Raw genomic sequence first — 25,890 nt, forward strand, 5'->3', positions numbered from 1 at the left:
GCGAATCGGACACCAGTGACACCACTCTAAAAAAACTAAATCCGAATAGATGGTCCAGTAGAGTCAATATATGGATATTATCAAAGCATTATAAGAAATACTTCTAAAGAGTCCTAATAAAGATGAGCGTAGTGAAGCAGAGAGTATTAAAACAAAAATGCTAAATTTCGAGTTCGTGTTGCTTTGCAAATTCATGCACAGTGCATTGAACGACATCAATTTTGCATCCAAAACTTTACAAAAATGCGACATCAATTTGGGCGAGGCGAGTAAAGTTTTAGCAGAGACCAAAGCAAAGTTGCAAATTTATAGAAATGATTTCGAACTATTCAAGTGCAAAGCCAGTGAAACTGCAAGAAAATATGGCATTGATACCCATTTTAAGAAAAAAGGTAAAGAAAAGTTAAAAAAACATTTTGATAAATTAGCTGCTGATCACCGATTTCCAAACCGAGAAAAAATATTTATAATTGAGATTTTCAATAATGTACTAGACACAGTAATATCTCAATTAGATACACGTTTTATTGGTATGAGTGCAGTCTGTCATATATTTGATTTTCTAACACCAACGTTTTTATTACATGTTGATGAAGCAACTTTATTACAAACATGTGACGAATTCCAAAGTAAATATTCAGATATAATAGGCCCTAGTTTTTCACTTTAATTTATTAATATTTACCATCTAGTTTTACCTCAACTAACTCAAACATGGACTGTTCACCAATTATGTAAGGAAATAATGAGCAAATATGGAGTGCTAGAATGCGACCTAACGGAAGTATTTACAGCAATGTTATTATTCTTTACAATTCCTGTCACTTCTGCAGTAGCTGAGAGGTCATTTAGAAAAATAAAAATAATTTAAGAAATAAGATGGGCCAAACTCGACTTCGACATTTATCGCTAATAGCAATTGAAAACAAAACCGCATCAAGCCTGGATTTAAACGAAGTCATTGATACTTTTGCGAAAACTAAAGCTAGGAAAAAATTGTAAATATAATTGTTATTTAGTTAGTTGGTAGGCCCGACCTTTATATAATGAACCCTTGAATCTTCTCTATTTCGTTTTATTAGCCAAACCTACACCAAGTATTAATTGTAATTTATGTTGTTACTTGTTCTTGTTCTTGTTACTGTTTATTACCTGCACAAAAAAGAGCTTAAGTAGCTTAGCATTTTTAAAGTGTTTGTATATTTCATATTTTTATTTGATAAAACCTAATCAGTTTACATAGCAGTGGGGCCCCATTTTTTAATTTGCCCCAGGGCCCTTGGTTACCTAGCTACGCCACTGGTGGTAGATACTCTCAGCATCGCCTTGGTGAAAGTCACTATTCGGAATCGAAGGGTTGCTTGAAATGGCTTTAGCCGTATTTGGTGACCAGGTACTTCCCCATTTCCTTCCCCTCCCCATACCGAAATAGCCTATACTCTTTTCATCACATCTATAAACTTAAATTCATTGATTTTAACATAAAATCATTAGTTTTCAGAACAATCTCAGGCGAAATTACATAATGATATTCTATGGACATACGTAGGTAATAGGTACTAAAACTATGTAATAACTAAAAATATCCTTAACTATATCTTATTGTACTGTGTATGTCTTAATACATAAATCTAAATTAAACAATTCAATTTACTTATAACACAATATAATTATACCAAAGTAAGCCTAATTTCAACATGGATAGTGATTTTTTTTAACAAGTATTTTTTAACATTAACGGGAGTTAAATTCCTCAGGGCCTTGTCATCTTTGGGGATCCAGTGCAGTTGGTCTTTTTAATAAGATGAGGTTGTGAAAATGAGTCTTGAAGAGACCCATGTTGGAGGAGGGAGAAAACACGAAAATCTTTCCACAGCCGATCTGTTGAACTCAAGAACGTTTCGTAGAAACGACCCATTCTCGTGAAATAAATAATGTCAACTAAGTATAAGTATACCCCTTTCTTCTGTATGTAATGACATACGCGTAATTTTACCGTAGATAAGTATTTGTTTCATTTGATCGCGCCATGTCGGCCTCGGGGGTCCGCGACTCTTTTTACCTTTCACAACTGCACACCATTTGTTTACTGTTCAAATAAAACATTATAATATCGAATTTAATTTGTCTCCGTATATCATGTCAGTGCAGATATAATGCGTTCCTCGGGCGTCGGCTTAAATTTACCAAAAAATAATACTACATATTATACCTAGTGAAAAAAAATCCTAGTAAAAAAAGAGATAGTTCCTTTCGGACTGTCAACTAACTAGTCTTCGAGTGACTTGAAGAGCTTGCAAGCGGCCCAATCCTTTTTCCGCAAAGTGCCAGTGTGAGCCAACGAACCTTGATTTCAGAGGAATTTTTCGTTTTGTTTTAATAAGAGAAAATTATAAAAAAAAACTTTTACAGGTCTACTGTTCACAAAACTACCTACAAGTTACGAGTATTTGGGTTCTATAATACGTGCTTTACCACGCGTTTCCGACAGTGTATATGTTTATGAATTTTACATCAATATTATGTAATTAATGTTTCTATTATGTACGTTGTACGCAGTTGTACGTAAAACGTCACACATCATTATGGCCTTTGTGGCTTCTTGATAAATAAACAAATCAAATTAATAATATAAACGCCCAATAAATTGCGCCGCGTTTGAATGATTAATTACGTGCAACTAATAAATAAACTATGTATTTATTAAAAAAAGAAAAAAGTATATATTCTTTTCAGTATATCGCTCGCCATACACTGGCAATGCGAATGTATGATGAGCGATATGCTGAAATAGGCCAAGCCACGAAAATATAGCTTGATCTGTCGCAGGCTTTAGTCCCGGTAAGTTTACTATCGGTCGGTACCTACCGTATAATATTTTGAATAGATGGGTATACACGGTGACCGGAAACTAGTGGCACAATCGGAAAATTTGTGAATATACATCACATAGAGAAGGTCCGGGATCTAGGTAGTTTTCGTTGAAGCCGGGTCTGACCATTTCAAAGACAATACACAGCTGATGGTGATTCCGTGGCGACCGAATATTATGAATTTGACCACAAAAAACTCCATCTTCGGACTCAAATTACTCGGAAACGAGTTCCAAATATAAATGATTTTACTACAAAATCGACTGATATTGTGATGTAGATTCACCAGGTTCTAGCATGTAGCACTAGGTCCCGGAGAGCGTGTATAAATTGCGTATACATTATTTATTACTTGGAATATTCCGCTGCGGTATGTCGTCTGATCGGTTTGTTTCGTTATTATTTATTATTTAATCTTTTTACAGGGTTCTAAATCACGAGACGGAAAAAAACTACCTAACTGCATAATGAATTCCTTTGTTGTTGTTACCAAACATCATGTTTCGCAATGCTAATCTTTAAAGTTCATAGGGCTTCCTCCATCCTGACTTCCTGACACCGGCCAATAATTTCTTATCTATATACTCACAACTACTTACTCAATTCTGCATGTAATTTAGAATAATAATTTTGCCGTACAAGGTAGGTACCTACTATGCTAGTTGTCGTCTTAATAGTATTGTTTTTATATGATTACATTCCTATTACATCTTGGAAGCTATTTTCCGTTAAACGTGTTTGAAGTGTGACGATTTATGGCATCAGGCATGGAATATACCCAATAAACCTGCGTTCAAAGCATTCTATTGGAATCGTATAAGATTCAAATAAGCTTGAATAATTGATGTAGTTCTCATTCGTGCCGCAATCTAGGGGTTTATATAAAGCGCTGAATTGGGCAGCAGAGTTTCCAGTTCAGTCGTATTTTGCTGTCACCTGGCGAACAGCTGTTCGCGTCACGGCCATTTTCGATTTGACTGAACATCTTTCAGTTGAGTTTAGTCCGTCGCGAGGAAGGGTGTAGCTGTTTTTCGCGCCGGTGCCCTGCCATAATAATCACGACAATATTCAGTAGACCCGTCATGTAAAACGTCTTGTGCATTCGTATAATGTTTAAATTCGTCGTTTTTTATTCACGGGTGACTGGTATAGTGTGAATTTATAACGCTGGTGTTGTTCTGCTAAAACTCAAGACGTCCCGTGTTGGATACGTGACATTTTGAGGTGTTGCAAGACTCCCGTGTTATGAAGTGTTGAATGTTGTATGTTTTTACTGTGGTAAGTCGCTGTGATTGACCATTGAATTGTTGGATACGTACAATACAGCCGGACCAAACCTGATCATAATAAACCGAATTCAAGTGAGGTTAGTATGACATATTTATTGTATAAATCTCTTTGTTAACTACAGCAGCTGCCCTTCTTATAACTGTAATGTACTGTATGTACTCGTACATACACACTTACTTCTACTTGATTATTTATCTCCAGCGTAAAACGCAGTTGTAGGTATTTTCTGAATATTCAGGTTTCTTGTAGAGTAACTTTTGCACGAACAAACAAACCCATTATATTCTCTTTGTACGCGCTACGCTAGAATATCGCTCTCCGTCACTAGCGTTCTATGGCAACCTCAATTTTGAAGAATGATTTGTGTCGTAAGATTGGCAATTCAGATATAGGCAAGATTCTATTCTAACGGTGTTCTTTCGCCGGGCAATCTAAATTATCTTACGTAGATAAAAACATGTCCATTTATTGATTTTCTTTTCATTTCGTTATGATTTGAACCCACAACCCAGGAATATTACTAATGGACTAACTGAGCAATATGTCCAAATGTTTGTCTACAAGTCTTTATTAATTTTAAAAATGTCATAAGTCATACATAACAAGAAATCAAAACAGCATTCTTTTTCAAACAAGCCGTGAAATAATAATAAAAAACGAACCATAAGATTAAATAAAAATGTATATTTACAGTAAATTATTTGTGCGAGTTTTTTTATTAGTTTTATTTGTGATTTAAGTTCAGTGTCAACTAAATAAACAAATCATGAGTAAAACCATTTCAAAACAATATGAATGATATCGCAAAAAGTTAAATAACAGAGTTGAATCGAACGCATTGCCTGCTCGCTCAAATGCATTGCTTGCATACAACATGTTTAAAACTTATAATTCGTCTTCAGAAAACAATATTCCAGTGTAAATGAAAAAAAAACGTTTTTTTAAATAATAAAAAAGAACGAACTGTAAAAACTTTTCGGATATAAGAATTTATTTCATACTAAAAACTATAAGTAGACGTAAGCTAGACAGGAGGCTGTTTCTCAGTGACGTTTGGCAAGGACATCACTTTTGTGGAAGTGATGTCCTCGCCAAAGAAGTGTACTAAAAATATTAGTTTGGATATTATGTCTGTAACTCCGGTTCAATGAACTCTACACATCGGATTTGCTTAGAATGAATGTGTCATAATTTTCAAAATTAGAAGTGTTTGTTTGGAAAATTCGGATAAGCGATTCCGAATATTTACCAAAGTTTTTAGACAATTTAACTTCGATATAAGGAACAGTGGTTTCGCTTAGCTTGTCAACATATTACAATTTGATAGAAAACTGAAAATTTTATTATTTGCGAAACAACTGCACCTAACTATAATACAATTAGAACCCATTTGAAATAAAGAATCTGATCCGAAAATAGCTACAATCTTTCTGATCATAAAACTTCTATAATAATAATATTTTAAAATAACTCTTTGGTTGGTTGGTTGGTTCAATCCACGAGTTTTATAAAGTAAAAAATATATAATTGTTTTTAAAGGTAGGTACCTAAACACATGTCAGTTACATTATTTGATTGGGACCACTTCTCACAAAAGTGCTAATATCTCTCTGCTCGAGCAGAACGACGTTGGATTTAGAATTGCAGTTGTATTTATGAAGGACGCGGGTTCAATTCCCGTTCCGATTGATAAAAAATAACAGTTAGGTGTTCCTACATACGTGAGTGCGCATTACCTACTTAATCAACATATAATCTAGTCTATTAGATATTATGAAAATGTTTGTCTGAATTCCATATAAATCAGTTAAAATTTTTTAAAATGGTTATTAAAATGATTTTCTGTTAAACATATTATATTATAGGTAGGTACGATAAATATTCGGAATCGCTGGACAAGGGTTATATGAAATATTTATATATAAAACCTTCTGATTTACCTTAATTTACTATAAAAGGAATCTGACTGCATTTGGGATATTTTTAATTTTAGCATTTTAATTTTTAATTACGTAAATCGAAAATTCACTTTCGTTGTATGGAATGACAGCTGGAATGGTTTCTGTTGATAAAATTTTCTTTTGTTTGTATTCCTGATACGAGTAGCTAGAATTTGAATCATTTCAGAATGCAAATTCTAGTTAGGTACTGTTTTGGCCAAACTCGAAAAATAAAATATTTTTATGTTACTTAAAAAACTTAAATTATTTATATTTAGGTATTATTATAATTATTGTTTTATTTAACCTAAACTATAGTAACCTAACCTATAATAATCAAACCTAAACTAAACTAACCTATATCCTAACCTAACCCAAAATAATCCAACCTAACCTAACCTATAATAATCCAACCTTACCTAACCTAACCTATATCCTAATAATAATCGAACCTAACCTATAATAATCGAACCTAACCTACAATTATCCAACCTAACCTAACCTTAATCCTAATAATAAACCGACCTAACCTATAATAATCCAACCTAACCTAACCTATAATAATCCAACCTAACCTAACCTATAATAATCCAACCTAAACTAACCTAACCTATGTCCTAATAATAATCCAACCTAACCTATAATAATCCAACCTAACCTAACCTAAAATAATCCAACCTAACCTAACCTATAATAATCCAACCTAACCTAACCTAACCTATAATAATCCAACCTAACTTAACCTATAAATGTTGGGGAACCCTTAATAACGCCTGCTCGCGTCCCCTTTAGAGTTATATCCCAGTTTTCAAGTAGTTTGTGGGCTACGCTAGGTTTGTATAGACTGGTTTGTGATTTCATTCTACCTAATCCAACCTAACCTAACCTAACCTATATCCTAATAATAATCCAACCTAACCTATAATAATCGAACCTAACCTACAATATTCTAACCTAACCTATAATAATCCAACCTAACCTATATCCTAATAATAATCATACCTAACCTATAATAATCCAACCTTACCTATAATATCCAATCTATCCTAACCTAAATCCTAATAATAAACCAACCTAACCTAAAATTATCCAACCTAACCTATAATAACATCACCTTTTTTAATTTTTCTATTTTATAAAACATACCTAAATATCTTTATTTTATTTTTCGAGTTTGGCTAAAATAGTACCTACCTAGTATTTGCACATGGTAAAAAATATAGCCACTCGTATCAGGAATACAAACAAAAGAAAATTTTATCAACAGAAACCATTCCAGCTGTCATCCCATACAACGAGAGTGAATTTTCGATTTACGTAATTAAAAATTAAAATGCTAAAATTAAAAATATCCCAAATGCAGTCAGATTCCTTTTATAGTAAATTAATGTAAATCAGAAGGTTTTATATATAAATATTTCATATAACTCTTGTCCAGCGATTCCGAATAATTACCAAAACTTTAAATGTTTGGTTGATGTTTTGTTGTGTGTTTTGTTTTGTGTTTTGAATCCAAATGTGCTAATTTCAGTTCAAGTCATTATTTTGGCCCGACTGGCAATGTTTCGCTTATTTTGGTACGCCTGGCAATGCCCACATTATTACATAGACTAGGCTTACATACATTTCTAAGAGGGGATTCAACATGATCCCTTGGTTCATTGGGCTCATTAATTTGGCTGTAAGAAATTCAGCCATACAAATAAATATACCTGAGGGGATTGTAATGGATTCTATTCGATTCATTGCGTTCATTTCTTCTTTAGAGTGTAAAAAGTCTAGCCTAATTTATTATTACTCTCATATTTAAACATACGAAGTCTGTACAACTTTACAAATATTTCAAAGGGATATTTTATTGATCCCATTTGATTATTTGCTCTTATTTCCTCATTAGAGCTTAAAAATTCCAACTTATTTGCCCATATATTAAATATACAGAATTTTTTACGGTCGTCAAAATCCCTCGGAAGGGAGTGTCATAGATCCTATCTGATTCCATTGAGGTATGCTTAATGTTTGATTCATTGCATTAGAGCAGTGCTCTGCAACCTTTTCTCACCTACGACACACCAAATTTCTTCCTAGAATTCCGCGGCACACCAAAAGTTAAAATATGTAGATATTAAATTGATACTTACACAAATTTTACAATAATTTCTTGTTTTTTTTAAGTATAAATCTATACAAATAAATATGACATATTTATTTTTACGCAATCTTAATATTTTTTATAAAATAATAATAAATTAATGAGCGATTAATTGTTAAATTATCCTGCGCTTGTTTCAATGAACACAAAAGTATTATATTCGGCTCGATTTTTGACAGCGCAACCCGAAGTTCTTGGTCAAGACCTTTTAAGCATGACCGCCTATCATTTTTAATTAATACAAACGTTGAAAAACTTTGCTCACATAAATATGTCGTTGAAAATGGAAGTAGTGTTAAGAATGCTTTCACGAAAATGTGAGGATATTCTTTTTTAACGTAAATCCAGAAAACATCTAATTGATCTTCGGAGAAGTGAAGTTTTAATGTCATGTCATTATTTAAATCTGTAAATTCCACTCGAATTTGCAGAGGCAGTGCTTCCTTAGAATTTATTGCATTGGTTGCAAAAGGATTTCGAATCCAATCGTATTGTTCCGTATTAATGGAATAAAAATACTGACCAAATTTCTGCTGGAGCATACTTAAATGTTGTTGGGCCAGATCCACAGTTAATTGTTTGGTTGATCCTTTGGTACATTTCTAAACATCATTTTTGCAACTCTTTCTGCCAAAGTTCGTTATTAAGTTCATTCAAATATATCAGCCATGTATGCAAGTTTGGCTATCCAGTAATTATCATCGAGGTGCTAATATAGTGTGGGCATATTTTGATTTAAAAGAAACTCACACACCTCGTGACGAAGCTCAAACAATCTAGCCAAAAGTTTGCCTCGGGATAGCCAACGAATTTCAGTATAAAACAATAAGGATTCATATTCGGCTCCCATTTCACACAGAGTATTCCAAAGATTCGCGAGTTTAGGGCTCTTAATTTAATTCTGTTTACGATTTTAATGCATTCATTCATCGTGTTCAAAAGTTTCTCCGGTAAATTTTTGCCCATCAATGTTTCTCGATGTATGCAGCAGTGTGTAAATTGTAACGTTGGATTTTTTTGTTTTACACAAGAGACAAAGCCCTTTTTACTACCCGCCATTGCCGCAGCGCCATCCGTGCAAACAGCAATTCAATTGCTCCATTTAATATTATATATTTTGAAGAAATCATCGGTTACTTGAAAAAATTCTTCACTAGTAGTTCGCTCTGGAACCTCCTTACAAAATAAATAATGTTATTTAATAAAGTCCTCGCAACAAAAAGTACAATAGCTATCAACTGTGCTTTATTTTTAATATCGGTTGATTCGTTGATCTGAAGTGCAGCCAATAACAGTTTTCTAATCAGTGTTTCTAATATATTGTGAATACGTCTTTTAACAGTATCTGCAGACAATGAAAAATAGACAATATAATGAAAAATATTTTTTCATTGTGTATTAAATACATAATGAAAAATTGTAAAATGTCAAATACATTGAATTTGACCGCGGCACACCTGCGTCCGGCTCACGGCACACCAATGTGCCACGGCACACCGGTTGCGGAGCACTGCATTAGAGCACGAGCAGTCCAATCTTATAAACATCTCAGAATAGTGTCATGGGACCCCATTTGGTTCATGCTTTTTTCCTCGTTAGAGTGTAAGAAGTCCAGCTTTTTTACCCATATAATTAATCATGCTGAAGTCGGGTATTGTCATAGATCATATTTGATTCGTTTCACTCATTTCCCCATTACCTCATTAGAGTATAAGATATCTAGTCTTAATATAATGAAACGATTAAACATATCGTCTTGATATTCATTGCATTCACTTCCTCAGCAGGGTTATACCTAAGTCTTTTATGATATTACTATAAGAAGTTAAAAAAAGGTCCAGCCTAATTAAATAAGGGAAGTGTCCTCGATCCTACAGTTGATATATGTATATTATGAAGTCCTATCGTATAAACATCACGGGGGATAGTTACATGGATCCCATTTCCTCATTAGAGTATAAGTACAGTTCTGCCTCGCCCTGAGTGTGCAGTGTGTGCAGTGTCTGCACGGTGCGGGAAAAGCAATCTTGGCACCTGGTTTGCGTATGCGGTATTCGTAATGTCGGTTAGGCACTGTTTTCTGTAAATAGATTCTCGTTCGTGTTCGTATTTTGCATTTTGCTTGCATGACGTCGCATACATGTCAACAGCTCTCTCTCTTGCAGAATATTAACATCGTACATTGCACCGTGAATGAGGGCTGTAGACATTGAGGATATATTGCCGTACTCTGCAATTTATTATTATTTTTGTGCGACCAACTGTCGGGAGCCAGTAGGACTATGGTATCCCCAATTCGATGCAAATGCGAATGGTAGCAGAAGTCGGGGACGCCCGAGGAAGACATGGCACGATGAAGTGAATCAGATACTCGAGTCGGGCCATGTCAAGAGTCAGAATAATATAAGATTATGTGTGAATGTGAATGAGGCAAGAAGTGTGTGCCAAAACCGAGTTGTTTGGCGGTCCGTCCTCTCTGCCTACCCCTGCGGGGAAACGGCGTGTTGGTTAGTTAGAGTATGTTATGAGGGTGAAGAGAGTTTGGAAGGGAAGGGGGTGGAGAAGAGGAATGTTGGGAAGCACCTAGTTGTTAAGATCTGGTCACCAAATACGGTTAAAGCCATTTCAAGCAGCGTTCGATTCTGAATTCCTCTAACGACCCCTTGTGGTCTTTCAACAGAGGTTGTTAGAGGGTTAAATATTAGTTTATGTAAAATTCAATGTGTGTGGCCATAAATGTATGCATTTTAATGAAGTAACTATTTATATTTTTACAGATGATTACAGCTTACATAGATAATATACAGAAATTGTTAATATTCAGTAAAGCAGTTAAGTCGAAAAGATAATAAAACAAAACAAAATTAGATGATAAAATGATAATTTCTGTATTTTAAAACATACGTGCACACGCTTTTTTAGTGGCGGTTTGATTCATAAAAATTATAGATATTAGCCCCTTGCCCCACGGGTCGGTAAGCAATCGACATATAGTTCCACACTGAACTGTGGGTGAGTGGGGAACAGGGTGGCGAAGCACCTAGTTATTTATATCTAGTCATACCATATTTTTAGTCATATTGCACTCCATTGACTGCAGGAACAGGCGATCCGTTAACACATGGATCTCAATCTTTAGAACATCTCTAGAAGGGAATTCTGTCCTTGTTCTACCGGTATTTTAATGAGGAACTAGCGTCGTTGATCCCTTCGTCACCGCAATAGGGAAATGCGCCAAACGCGCGCCCAACATTTGTACACGGTTGACATTTGTCATATGAGAACTAATCGATTATTAATAACGACTCGTTCTTGAGTTCTACAGCTCGGCTGTGGAAGTGTGGACAATTTGCCGGCCTCTTGTGTTTCATCCCTCCTACAACAAGGGTCTCTTCAATAATCATGTTTACTCCTTCCTCAAAAAGGTCACAGCTCAGCTGCAGTAAATTATGGACCCGGAATGTAGCTAGTTTTCATATGTAATTATATAATAACACAAATAAAAATAAATATAATTCAAAAAAATAAAATTTAAATTTAAGTTAATGTAATTAACTTAAATTTTAATTCAGCATCTAATTCGACAATTAACCGAGCTCTTCATACTCTAAATAATATTTGCCTCAACTCTAACATTGACATTTTTGCGGATTCACTGCCCAAATTCAAACGTGGCATCATGTCAATAATTTAAACTATTCAATGCGCATACATACAGACACACACACCCACAAACACTCACACATACATTACACACCTATAAACTACACAAGTCGCCTGGTAATTAAGGAATAAACATACCACCTAGCAGACATTACAAGGAAATATATCATAGGTACACAACATGAAGTATCTTATTCCTGTATATTGTTTCATCTCTGGAAATCATGTACTGTTTGTTTCTATAATACAAAATAAAAAAAATAAAAATTATTGTCTCAATGTAACGAATGTCTAGTGGTACAGTAAGTAGAGGGTGGAGCAAAGAATATAGGCAAGATAAGGTGTACAAATATATTTCTACTGGAATAATATTCTAATTCTGAATGGTGACCTCTGACCGCTGACCCGACTAATTCTTCCACTCTAAGACGAGGTGCGAATATATTGTATTTATAATTTATTTAAATTCTGTAAGTGAATAAACCCATATAATTGTTTTAGTTGTCCTCGCCGGATTTGGAGTCAAGGAGCTTAGCGCTCGCTTGCCACGGAGGTCGTCAACATCAACAGATAACTGCTGCTAATGCTAATCAGGGAAGTCGTTGAACTTGCTCAAAACGCGGACATCATAAAAAGAAGTGACCAAACCAATAAGTGTTTCATACGAATTTTTTTTAATACCGATTCCCATATGGAAACTAATTGTTTTTATACAGAAAAAATCATATTTTAGGACGGTATACTATTCGTACTAAATCATCAAAAAATTGCAATAAAAACAGATAATGAAATGAAAAAAGAAAATCGAGGGTCCATTGACCAGTCCGTGAGAAATGATTGCCAAATAGCTATTATTAAATTTTATTTATTTATTTATAGAATACATGATAATACAATAATACATTTTCTTACATGTGATACATTAAATCACCACACTAGGCGACTGCCTGTCTCGTTTGAATGGTTTGACAACCGCCCAGTTACATTGATTTCTAGTAAAGAGGGGAAAATTCCTACCGATCTATGTCGCCGGTGGTCGAAAAAAGACTCGTGAAAGCCTACAACACAAACATGGGCGGTGTTGACATGTTAGATCGGATAATAAGCACCTACAGAATAAATGCACGAACCAAAAAATGGACAGTCCGATTATTGATGCATTTATTTGATTTTTCCATAGCTGCATCTTGGATAGAATACAGACGAGATCAGATAGCATTGAAAACCCCGAAGAAGGAAATTTTGGATAACTTAGATTTCAGAGTTCAAATCGAATATCATCTAATCCACAATCATTCACAAGAACCTGATCCTATCTCTGATTCCGAATAGGAGCATGAACCAGCACCAGAGCGTTCCAAAGCTGCTGTTCCACACCCGCCAAATTCTATAGAAGAAAAATGTATTTAACATGCCAATTTTCCCGCATCCACCAACCAAAAATCGTTGTCGCTTCCCCCTGGGTGTATCTCTAATGCAGCCCGCGTACAGTGTTCAACATGCAAAGTTTTTTTGTGTTTGCAGGATAAAAAAAATTGTTACCAACTGTTACATGAAATTTATATTATTTTGACCTTTCAAATTTATTACTTTATTTTACTTAGGAAGGTGGGCATTCACTAGAATAAATAATTAAAAGCTTTTTTTTAAATATATATTTTTTTTTTAAATAACATACTTATAACATGTCCCTCAACTTTAATAAACGTTTTGCAAATTCATAATAATGTTTTTTATTAGATTTGTCAACTAAAAAAAATAAAACAAATTTTACATGCTAGAGACCCCGCGTCTCCTACGATTTTGGTAAAATTATGCATAGATTTTTTTTTAATTTTATACATTTCTGTTATTTTTTTGAAATATAAATACACAAAAAAATATTTTTATCCTAAACAATTTTTTCCCTGGGCCCAAGGAGGATAATTTTAACAGTTTTTTTTACATTAACTTCTCACAGGAGGCCATCTTTGGGGGTGCTGTCTGGAGGTCAAGTAGATGAAGTTCTAGGAAGGAAAAAAGAAATGATGTATGGGTAGGAATCTGGGGTCAGAGAGCCCAGGACTTTAGGGAGTGACGTATGAATCCATCCCTCCCACTGCGGTGCAAGGCGTCGCGACGCGTCGGTCGGTTGGAGAGTGTCCGTCTGGGGAGGTCAATCAGAGATCTCACGAAAGCATCTGTCATTTGCCGTTGCCGCCAACAAATCGTCAAAAATATACGCGGAATTTTTAAACGAAATTAATATTGTAGAATATAACCTAATAACATTGTACATTATTTATTTTATTTTTTATTTTAATTCAATTAAAATCTAATTTAATAATACAATTATTAAGTTCTGCGAGTATTTTTTGGTTTTTGTTATTGTTACCGCTGTTTCGGCTTTCAAGACCATTTTCAAACTGTGGTTTTAACCACGTTTAGACGACTTATTTATATGATTCTATTTTACCCCATCCCAATTTAAAATGATTTATTACCGGTTAAACCGATTTACTGATGAAATAATTGTGACCACAGATTTCATATTCTGTGGGGGTATTTTGAAGTCTGTTTCCCCACATTAATGTTATCTCAATTGTTTAATAATGATGTAGCAGTTATTAATTTATTTAAATGTGTTATATTGTTTAGGTTTTGTGAACATATGTACTTAGAAGCGAGAAATAAATAATTTTCCTTACTTTATTAATTAATGTTATATTAGGGTCATTGGTTCTTTTATTGATTTCTAATTGTTTAAGTAAATTTAATTTAAGGCCCTTTCTTTATAAATTTGCAGAACTAAATAATTATATGATTTAGTTTGATTTTAATTTACTTAAACACAAAAACAATAAATATTATTGTAATAATAATAATATTTTCAATTTATAATTATTCTTATTATTCTTATTATTGTCAGCCAGTCGATGAAAATGCGACTAGGGATAGGGTACATTCTACTGTTTAAATATAATAATGTCATTATTCACTTTAAACCCCATTTGTGGAATCTTTTAGCTTTAGCAGACCGCTGTAATATTTTCTTCGTATTATGTTTTTTGTCTCTATATTTAGGAACACGGTGAATTTGTGTGCACGCAGTCGTGCCGCCCACGCGGCCACTGCACTTTGCAGCTGGTGGGCATGCGCCATGCCTCGCATACTAAAGTACCTACCTACCCATTGTCAAATTTATTTTTCTTGTTCATGTTCTTGGTAGGTACCGAACAAAATTATCAAGTGTTAAGATATTTAAAAAATATATTAAAGGTATTTTTGGAATACCTCATGTATTTTTTCGTACTATCTATACAGGGTGTATCGGCAAGTACCCGACAAACTTTAACCAGCTATTCCTTACAGACAGCAAAGTGCCCATAACATTTTTTACTCCAAATGTGCTAAAGAAAAGCTGGTTAAAGTTTGTCGGGTACGTGCCGATACACCCTGTATATATATTTTCTCTGTTCTGTTAATTTTTTTGTTATTTTTCCGTGTTTTTAAATATGTAGGTACCGACCAAATCATCTGATGTATTTTTTCGTGCTGTTATTTTTTTTGTACTTTTCGTTGCCAAATACCTAATGCTGTTTGTGTATGTACTTTTCGAAATATGAAATAACCCAACATGTAAATAATATAAACACTAAACTTGTCGTACCTGTTTTACAATATGAGGAGAGCAAATGGAAGCAGTAAAAAATAGTAGAATTATTGATTACTATCTTTATTAATAAAAAACATGCGTCTCAGACATGCTTGCGACAGCATATTTTAAGTATTTTTTTCCTATTCAAAATTCAAGCATCCAGTGTTGCCAAATCTGTAGATTCTTTTGAATTTTATTCCCATTACAAACGGCGGGAAAGAGGAAAAGGCAGGAAATTAAAAAGCTTTCTCTACATTGTTAAGAGCCATAAATGTGTTTTCTCGGGGCAGTGAAGAAAACATAACAAAGCATTTGGCAACAAAGCTATTAATTTGCATTTAGGAATACGTATCATTCACGTCATGTACAGAATGGGTACACTGTAATGGACTTTTCAAACACCACGAATCTACCTAGTTTCTGTCTTATGATTTTTTTTATGCAGTTGAGTCAGACAATGTAATGTTTTTTTTTAAATGGTGGGTACCTGGCGTATAAATATATATACATATTTACAACACCAGTGAAACGAGCCCGGGTTTATGAGGGAATTTAAGTTAGGTAGGTTCATTTATCAGATACATAAATATACGATACTAGCGAAACGTGCCCGGTTAATTTTATTTAAGTTAGGTTGGTACATTTAACAGATACATAAATATACGATACTAGCGAAACGTGCCCGGGGTTGTTAGGGATTTTGTGTTTTTTTGTAATAATATTATAAAGTAAGTAATGTTAACAATTATTAGTTAAAAAAATAGGAGAAAGTGCACAAGTACATAATGTATGAAAGAAGTATGTCAAGGTTGTTATTTTTATAGTAAAACAGCTTTCAATTTTCTATTAAAGTACTGCATGTATCAAAAAAAGTCGGAATCCTTCAAGTTTAGATTTTGATCAAACAATTCAGGTAAGTAGGTACATTTATCAGATACATAAATGTACAATACTAGCAAACCGAGTCCGGGGTGGTGTGAGATTTTATGTTGGGTAGGTACATTTATTAGATATGTACGTGCAGATACCAAATACCGGGTATTATCGAACTTGGTTAAACCAAACACGAAGGACACTCCGCCGTTGTATTATTAATATTTAGTTTTTTCATTACCGTTGCTTGACAGCTCATCAAAACCTGAAACTGACCGATAATCGGCATTAATATAGTAAAATAAGAAACATAAATAAAAAATTGAAAACAATATATTTTGCACTTTGCCAATCAATAATAGAATATGGAATTATTGCTTGGGGAGGAGCAATAAACTCGGCTATCAATTACATAGAAACCGCACAGAAAACGATCTTAAAGATAATACTAAAAAACATAGACTGACTGATACAGACCAAATATTCAACAGCTGTGAAGTACTAGATATACGCCAATTATACGTTAAAACACTACTAAACTACATTTTTGACAAAAAAAATAAATTTCAACATACACAAAATAACACTAACATACCAGTTAGACAAGCGTACAAAGAAAACATAAAAACTCCGACAGTAAATTCAAGCTTTGGACAAAGACACTACCAATACCATGCAATAAAAACTTTCAACAGTTTAAAACTTGAAATTAAAATTGAGGAAAATAAAAATAAATTCACACACAAAATTAGCAGACAATAAGACAATATTACCAAAATTTCATAGCATAAAATAAAAATAAAACCTACACGTAACACACAAAACCAATATAAACGACATCACTCACAAACACACAAGATTATTTTCAATGTATTTTTTTTTAATTTTAAATATATTATTATGTATTTTTAATTTTAAATGTATTATTTTCTCTTTAAATGTATTATGTAGATTATATTTTCATATTATAAAATGAAGGGCTCAGCACGGGCAAGCCACCCAGTGAGGCCTACATTACTGGAAAACTTAAAATGTAAAAAATATTGTACCAAAAAAAAAAAAAATATATCGCTGATCATCGATATGATGGTTGTCACCTTACCACACAACCTTAGCGTGGTAGTTCTTCTCAACCTTCCCTTCCCTACTCCCTTCAGCCTGGCAACATACCCAAATTGGGGATTCCATAGTCCTTGTCTTGTTGGTCTTGTGCGGAATAACCCCAGAATGTTTGGCTTTTCAGATTCCAAACATTTTATACCAATTCAATTGGTATAAATACCATTTATATTTATACCAATAAATATTGGTATTCAATAACACGAAATGAATTTTATACCAATTCAATTCGTGTTATTTAAGGCGAAGCTTAATGCCAAATCACTAGTTAGATTAATCTTTATAACGAATTGGTGTACATTATGATTACCAAAAAATATGCTTCAGATAAATTGAAGGTTTTCCTATCGCGTCGCTTGAGTAGATTACAAATAAAAAAATAAATTACTCAGTAAAAAATATAAATGCAAACTACTAAAAAATTTTTTTTCAATAGTAATGTATGAACGCATAAGGGAAACAGCTTTAAAAATACAGTATTTATAGCCAAGATTATCTATGACAGTTTCATTTGATTAACTTTTTTGCTTTCCTTTAAAATTATTTACAAAATAAATAAAAACAATTTTTTTGCTTGAAATCGAGTGTTACTAGACTCGGTTTGTCAAGCGATTTTAATGTCTATTACCTATGATATAAGGTATACCAAAAATATACACATTTTTGTCTTGTAGCTTCCTCTTAATATACTATTTTCGGTTGCCTGTGCGTGGGTGCGTGATTTGAAATTGTGTTCGTGCGTAGTGAGTAAAATTATTTATGTTCAGTGAACTTACAATTTTCGAAATTGGAACTGATAAATATAAATCGGTAAAGTAGGTACCAAAATGATTTTATTACTTAATCATTATTTATTTGATAAGTGTATTTCTTATGTTTGAATATTTTACAAATGCGTTAAATGTCGTAATTTTTAAAGTTCGATAGGTTAATTACTTCTCTTGAACCTGAGGCAAATATATTTTTTTACAAAATGTCTGCTTTTAGTTTCACAAATCGTACAATGATAATATCCCGTGGTTTTTCACGGGTCTGCGCTAGTTTTAAAATAAAATCGGCCCATTCTATCTGCCTACCCCGGTAGTGAAACGGCGTGACGGTTAGTTAGCTAGTTATTTATTTTATGCACGTATATTGACGAATAATAATGGTTTGTTTAGGATTTCACTTCATTTGGTAAACGTAAACAAAGCCGTGTTCATAAAATTTAACATAATGGTAAATGGTGTAATGTATTGTTCGTTTTGTTACTAGTCGTGTCACGATGGTCATAATGGATAATATGTAGACGGTGTCTCTTCGTTTGTCGTCGCCTCAAGGCCATACAAGTGGTATTTGGACATTTCTGTGAGCACGGTACAGAAAGATTGGCAAAAGAGATAGATTAAGTGTGGAATTTGAAGGCCGAAGAATTCGAGGGCGTCTTGACATCAGTTTATGTAGGCCGTATGCCCAGTATATTGCTCAGAGTCATGGTAATTAGGTTTAGTGACATTTTTAAATCAAAATTAACCAACCCGAAACTAAGTCGTTTCCCAACAACGTCTTGGCACACACTCCTTGCTTCTGTTATTCTGATTGTTGACATGGCCCGACTCGAGCATTTGGTTTACTTGATCGTCCCATCTATTCCTTGTGCGTTCCCGACTTCTAATACCATTCACATTCGCGTCGTGTACTCTCCTTGCTTCGTCAGATATTAGATCTACATGCCCAAACCATATAAGCGTCTCTTTCTTAATCTTACGCATACGCCTTAGGGATCTCATTTACACAGCATTCAGTATACTTTCATCCTTGCACTGGTAGTTCCATGCCTCACTTCCATTACACATGGAGAAAAATTAGTATTGATAATTTATTAAGAATCTTTTCAAATTATTGGTAATTCCGGTTAAAAACGGAAATATTATGTTTTTTGCTTGTAGACGAGTGGTCCAAAGCGCCTAGTTCACACCCAGGCGTCGCGGGTTCAATCTACGCAAGGCCTCTATCATAGAACAAGCCACAATGTCAGCTTTTATGAAGTGAGTAGGGAGAATTCAAAGAGCTTTATGTCATAGATTTATAATCTTCCTATTATCCTGAAGAATAATATTAGAACATTCCCCACCTTTAATAAACTAGATATCGTTGCTTCTAAAGATTCTTAACATATTATGTATCTTTGAGAAAACAAAATGATGTCCTCATTAAAAAATTACACACACATTGTCTATGTAATTTTTTTATTAAATGTTTCATATCTTCCAGGCAAGTATAATAGGCCCTCCACATGATCCGACTTGCGGAACCCAATATCTGGGATCGTGTGTAGGTAAAACTTTACACAGGGTGTTAAGGGAAGTACTTGACTTATTTTAACCAGTGATTCCTGACATTATATGGAGTTACCTAAGTGAAAACCTATTATTGGTTAAATAACTAACACTTACTACACCATACCTTGTAATTATTATAACTGTAGGTTTTCCAAATAAAATAAAAATAAAAAATTATGGTAAAAATATAAATGTAATTTTGGAATCCAGTGACATTTTTTATGTCCTATTTGTTTTTTTTTTAACTTAAAATATTTAAAAAAATCAGTAGGTATTGGACAGTTAGGAACGGGGTGAGGGGTTGGTCGATTACTAGGCTGAGTGACTAGTGACGAAATGTAGCAGTTTTTTTGTTTGGTTTTGAAAAAAAAAACTTAAAAACGCATCGGATTTCAAAATTTCACTTACATTTTTACTCCAAATAATGTCAGGAATCACTGTATCTTCGTAGTGCATATTTTGACATTTTTAAAACATATTTTGACATTGATTGAACAGGGTTTATTAATTTATTTTAATCATAAACTAAGTACCCAGGATTGCCCGGGCTTTAGGTAGAGTTTTTGGAAATTATATGTAGATTGTAGTTTTTCTCTTATTTTGATTGTCACGTAGTGTGCGAAATTTCATCAAGAAGAATCGAAAATTCTGCTTTAAGGGTTGGGAAAAAGGGGTGGGGTGGTTTTAGAAATTAATTTATCCATAAAACAATTACACTCAAATATATTAAGATGAAGTTATTAATGCTAATTATTTCGTTACGCTGTTGATATCACTGTTGGTAATAGCTCAATGCTTTCAAATTATGTACCAAAGCAAGCTATACAGGGTGTATCGGCACGTACCCGACAAACTTTAACCAGCTATTCCTTAGCACATTTGGAGTAAAAAATGTTATGGGCGCTTTGCTGTCCGGTAACATTTTTTTAAATAAAAAATTTACTATTCATATTTTCACCAAATGTCACCAATGTTTTATCCTTTGTCAAAGTTTGAAAACCCGTTTGGCAATATTTTGTTCGAGTTTCGTTGAATAATGTACGTACGTACCTACGTTGGCGCGCTTTTACAATCACAACGAAATGGCTCGGCACCATTCGTCTCATTTTTAACTATTACTATTTAGTGTGTACGAAAGAGCGAGGACACTTTTTGACACACTTGCTAATAACAGCTGTTGAACACGAAAAACAATTCAAATGACAGTGACGGAGTGTGGATTTTTTATTTATTTTTGGTTTTTAATGGAAAAAAAATGTTACCGGACAGCAAAGCGCCCATAACATTTTTTACTTCAAATGTGCTGAGGAATAGCTGGTTAAAGTTTGTCGGGTACTTGCCGATACATCCTGTATAATCTATCTTGTATAATGTTGCATTAAGTAAAGCAAGCAGATGTGGTTGATGTTTTATAATATAATGTTACATTCTCGATAATGTCTATTACACGTGTTAGAAATGTCAACTAATTAAAGCATACAATTAGTGTTTGAATCCGGTTTTTAATGTCTTTGATGATGCAAACAGCTTTATTTTAATACTAGCTGAAGTCTCCTGCGTTTACACAGAGTTTTTCGAAATATAATGTGGACAGTGATCTTCCTCTCTTTTTGAAGGTCAAGGGTGCAAAATTTTTTTTAAATTTTTCGGAATTAAACCAGATTTTTATAAACATCAAATCCAATGACCGCGCGGTGAGCTCCCGCCCGCCACAGACAATCTTATTAGTTTGTTTAAATGTTATAAATAACTAACGCATAGCAAGAGTATATTATTTGAACTTTGTATACCTCCCAAGAGTTTTATCTGCCCGTTGTCGGTGAAACTAAAGTATCTCCATATTTTTAGCAGAATTGCGGAATCATATTTTCTGAGGTTCATTCTCGGAATTTATTGATTTCGCATTTTAATTTATTTATCTTACTGATATTATCCTGAATTAATTCTCTAATTTTTGGAAAATAGTTAATTCTCAAATAGAAAATATTTAGGTCTCAATACCTCAACTGGTAGAATATTATCCCGGTAAGACAAAGGATCCAGGTTTCCGTTTTTTTTGTGCCTTTTTCTGTTTCATGTTTCATTGAGTTTTGCTAATATTATCTTTTCAATAATAAAATATTACTTTAAATAACTTTGTATACACCACTATTTAATCAAAATAATCGACATATTTCAAAAATAAGGGTTTTTTCGTCAGGATAAACCTATACTATTGCAATTATTGAATAAAAATAAATATGACCATTAGGTTTATAAGCTTCAATAAGTTTTTTTTTTCAATTAATTCTCATTGAAAACATTACTTTTTTATTCTGCGTACTTGTTTTTAAATCAAAGTACTTAGTTTTTAATTAATTGGTTAAGATTTCTCTAACACCCAGTTCCTTATTTTTCTATAAATGCGGAAACAACGAAAATAATTCAACATGAAATTTACCTCATAGATGAACGATAATGAAGCTGTCTTTAATGCCCAAATGTAAAGCCTTTTCTGATACGAAACATAATTGAAAAAGAACGCCTGCGGCGCGCCTCCCACGTCCCTATGACAACTGGTTAACATTATAATGATCTTGTAAATGAAAACAATTTTTTGACAATATAAATAAAAATCACAGTGGCCTTAAGGCCTTTCAGACAACCTTCAAGCCTATTTTTGCTTGCGGATTTTTCAGAAAGATTTCCAAATTTGATGAAACGTGTTTTTATAAATCCATTAATAATCTGTTTTCACGCCATTCAGATTGGGAGGCAAATACATCCCACCAAATATATATATTTATATTATGCAAGGCAATAATAGTACAAGTCTCTTGAAATTTTCTTTATTTCACTCTCCTGGGAAATTCTTTGTGCATGTTATCAAGGTGACAATTGAGCAGCGCCCTTTGTGTGATTTTTCACAAAACCAGTCATACAAATCTCAGAAAGTATATATGAGACGATGTACGAATGTGAATGAAGTAAAGAGTCCGTCTTCTTTGCCCACCCCTGCGAGAAACGGCAAGGAAGGACGTGATGGTTAGTTAGTTCCGAGATTAACTCGGCCCTTCCTTTGTCGATCCTGCTACTTGTATCTCACAATACAATTAGTAGGATCGACCAAGGAAGGGCGTGATCGTTAGTTAGATAGAGATTAACTCAGCCCTTCCTTGGTCGATCCTGCTAGTTGTATCTCACAATACAACTAGTAGGATCGATCAAGGAAGGGCGTGATCGTTAGTTAGATAGAGATTAACTCAGCCCTTCCTTGGTCGATCCTGCTAGTTGTATCTCACAATACAACTAGTAGGATCGATCAAGGAAGGGCGTGATCGTTAGTTAGATAGAGATTAACTCAGCCCTTCCTTGGTCGATCCTGCTAGTTGTATCTCACAATACAATTAGTAGGATCGATCAAGGAAGGGCGTGATCGTTAGCTAGATAGAGATTAACTCAGCCCTTCCTTGATCGATCCTGCTAGTTGTATCTCACAATACAATTAGTAGGATCGATCAAGGAAGGGCGTGATCGTTAGCTAGATAGAGATTAACTCAGCCCTTCCTTGATCGATCCTGCTAGTTGTATCTCACAATACAATTAGTAGGATCGATCAAGGAAGGGCGTGATCGTTAGCTAGATAGAGATTAACTCAGCCCTTCCTTGATCGATCCTGCTAGTTGTATCTCACAATACAATTAGTAGGATCGATCAAGGAAGGGCGTGATCGTTAGCTAGATAGAGATTAACTCAGCCCTTCCATGGTCGATCCTGCTAATTGTATCTCACAATCTAAAAGCTATTAAAAATGTGTTAAAAATAATAACGTTGACCTTAAAAAAAAGTATAAATTTTCCACGTGAACTAACATTTATTTTCCCTCTACAAACAAACCCAAGTAATTGTTACGACGTCTTAATATGACGCTAATCTTTTGTAAAGTAATAATTATAATTAATAATGAATGTGTCTAGTAAAGTCGTCACTAACGCTGTCTAACCATTAATTATACCTGTATAATGTACCCGTTGGAGAAGGTGTCTTTAAAAGCGTTGTATAGTTTATATATTTTCCAATAAGAGGTGTTATGTGTATTTAATTCCGGCCATAAATGAATTTTTAAGGCCGGAATTAGATAGTATTGATCTGGACAACGTTTACTTTCAACATGACGGCGCTACGTGCCACACAATCAACGAAACCATTGATCTTTTATGGGAAAAGTTTCCTGACCGTATTATCTCTCGAAGAGGTGATCACAATTGGCCACCGAGATCTTGTGATTTAACACCTTGCAACTTCTTCCTTTGCGGCCACGTGGGAGAGAAGGTCTACGCCAACAGCCCAGCGTCGATTCAAGACCTCAAAGATGGAATTCGTGAGGCTATCGAGGACATAAGGCAGCCACTTTGCGATTTGGTTATGGAAAATTTCATGAAAAGGATATGGTCCTGTAGGCGTGGTCGTGGTGGTCATTTGACTGATGTTATTTTTCACTATTAACGGCATACCTTCCTCTTTATAATGAAATAAACATTCGATCATTTATAATAAAAAATGGCATTTTTCTTTGAATATCAAAATAACACCTCTTATTGGAAAAACCTATATTTATATGCAGGGAGAAAAATGAGTATTGCGAATCTCTTCAAATAATTCGTAATCCGGTTAAAAACGGGATTTCAGGCCCTTAACGAATGAATTAATAGGTTTCCTGATAATAATGATAATATTCTCGCATTTCGAAAATCGCATCTCGAAAATAGCATCTCGAAAAAATCCGGAGCTCGCGTGTTCAAATCCCAACGTGCGCAAGTAAATTTACGACCCCGCAAACCCTCTCGGGAACTCTTATTTTGGGAATTAAACGCTACAACGAAATCCCACTCTCATTCAAAACTCACAACAATATTACTTAACATTAAAATCTCAAATAAAAAGCTGGATACGAAACAGCAAATAGAAAATGTACCCAGGACCGGCCCTGATCCAAACGGCGCCTGACGCTGTAAAATTTTGGCGCCCCTTGCTAAAACCAGTAGATGCCTAGATAGATGATCGCTGTAATCAATAATATTCGGATGATTTGTATTTTTGTGTAGCGCGGGTTGTTTTACGAAATATAGTCTCAAGGGTGAGTTAGGACTGTTAGGTGTTAGGTATTATCAGCGCCTTGGCAATTCGGCGTTCGGAGCGGACTGCTCCAATTGCGTCAGCATAGGGCCGGCCATACAGACTGAAGCCGAAACCACTCAATTGAACTAAAAAACACCATGTAATATACAGGGTTTTCCAATAAGAGGTGTTATTTTGATATTCAATCGTAAAAGATCAATGGTTTCGTTGCTTGTTTGGCACGTAGTGCCGTCTTGTTGAAAGTAAACGTTGTCCAGATCAATACCATCCAATTCCAGCCATAAAAAAATATTTATCATATCTCGATAGCGCAATCCGTTCACCGTAACTGTTGTTCCAGCCTCATTTTCGAAAAAGTAAGGTCCAATGACTCCGCCGGACCGTATACCGCACCAAACAGTGACACGTTGAGGATAGAGAGGCTTTTCAACAATAACTTTTGGGTTTTCCGAGCCCCAGTTGCGACAATTGTGCTTGTTGACGAAGCCACCGAGGTGGAAATGGGCCTCATCACCCAAGATGATTTGCATTTGATTTACTCAAGTGAATTTTAATAATTTCAATGCGTTGTTGAATCGTGTATCGTTCCATTTTTATTAATGTCGTAGTTTCTACTTGTCAAATGTTAAAAATGACAGCTTCAAAAGTAACATCTACCGAAAAAGCGGGCTATTCAAAATAACACCTCTTATTGGAAAACCCTGTATTTATAATTATTTCAGAAAAAACACTACATAGGTACTAATATATTTATAATTACTTCATGTTAGCCATGCTACTAAATTTTAATAAGATATAAATGAAATACTCAGCACGCAGATCCCAATGAGGATTAATCTTTAACTACGAGAAACATAAATGATTGGTCCACAGTCCTCACCTCAATATGTTTATAATTAGTTAT

General features: G+C 34.2%; 1 protein-coding gene across 5 annotated transcripts in view; it reads left to right on the forward strand.

Annotated features, from left to right (window-relative positions):
- The first annotated feature begins 3,877 nt into the window (after positions 1 to 3,877).
- gol (ring finger protein goliath) overlaps positions 3,878 to 25,890 on the forward strand; it is a 210,336-nt gene continuing 188,323 nt past the window's right edge. For 3 of the 5 annotated variants that reach the window (XM_089644478.1, XM_089644475.1, XM_089644480.1), the window contains exon 1: positions 3,878 to 4,234. The gene's annotated coding sequence lies outside the window, so the exon portion shown is untranslated. Of the gene's footprint in view, positions 4,240 to 25,890 lie in introns of all 5 variants that reach the window. The other 2 variants (XM_089644477.1, XM_089644479.1) reach the window with 1 other exon arrangement.

This window comes from Hesperophylax consimilis, chromosome 21, assembly GCF_061612785.1.
Source record: "Hesperophylax consimilis isolate HC1 chromosome 21, BYU_Hcon_1.0, whole genome shotgun sequence".
Taxonomy (NCBI): domain Eukaryota; kingdom Metazoa; phylum Arthropoda; class Insecta; order Trichoptera; family Limnephilidae; genus Hesperophylax; species Hesperophylax consimilis.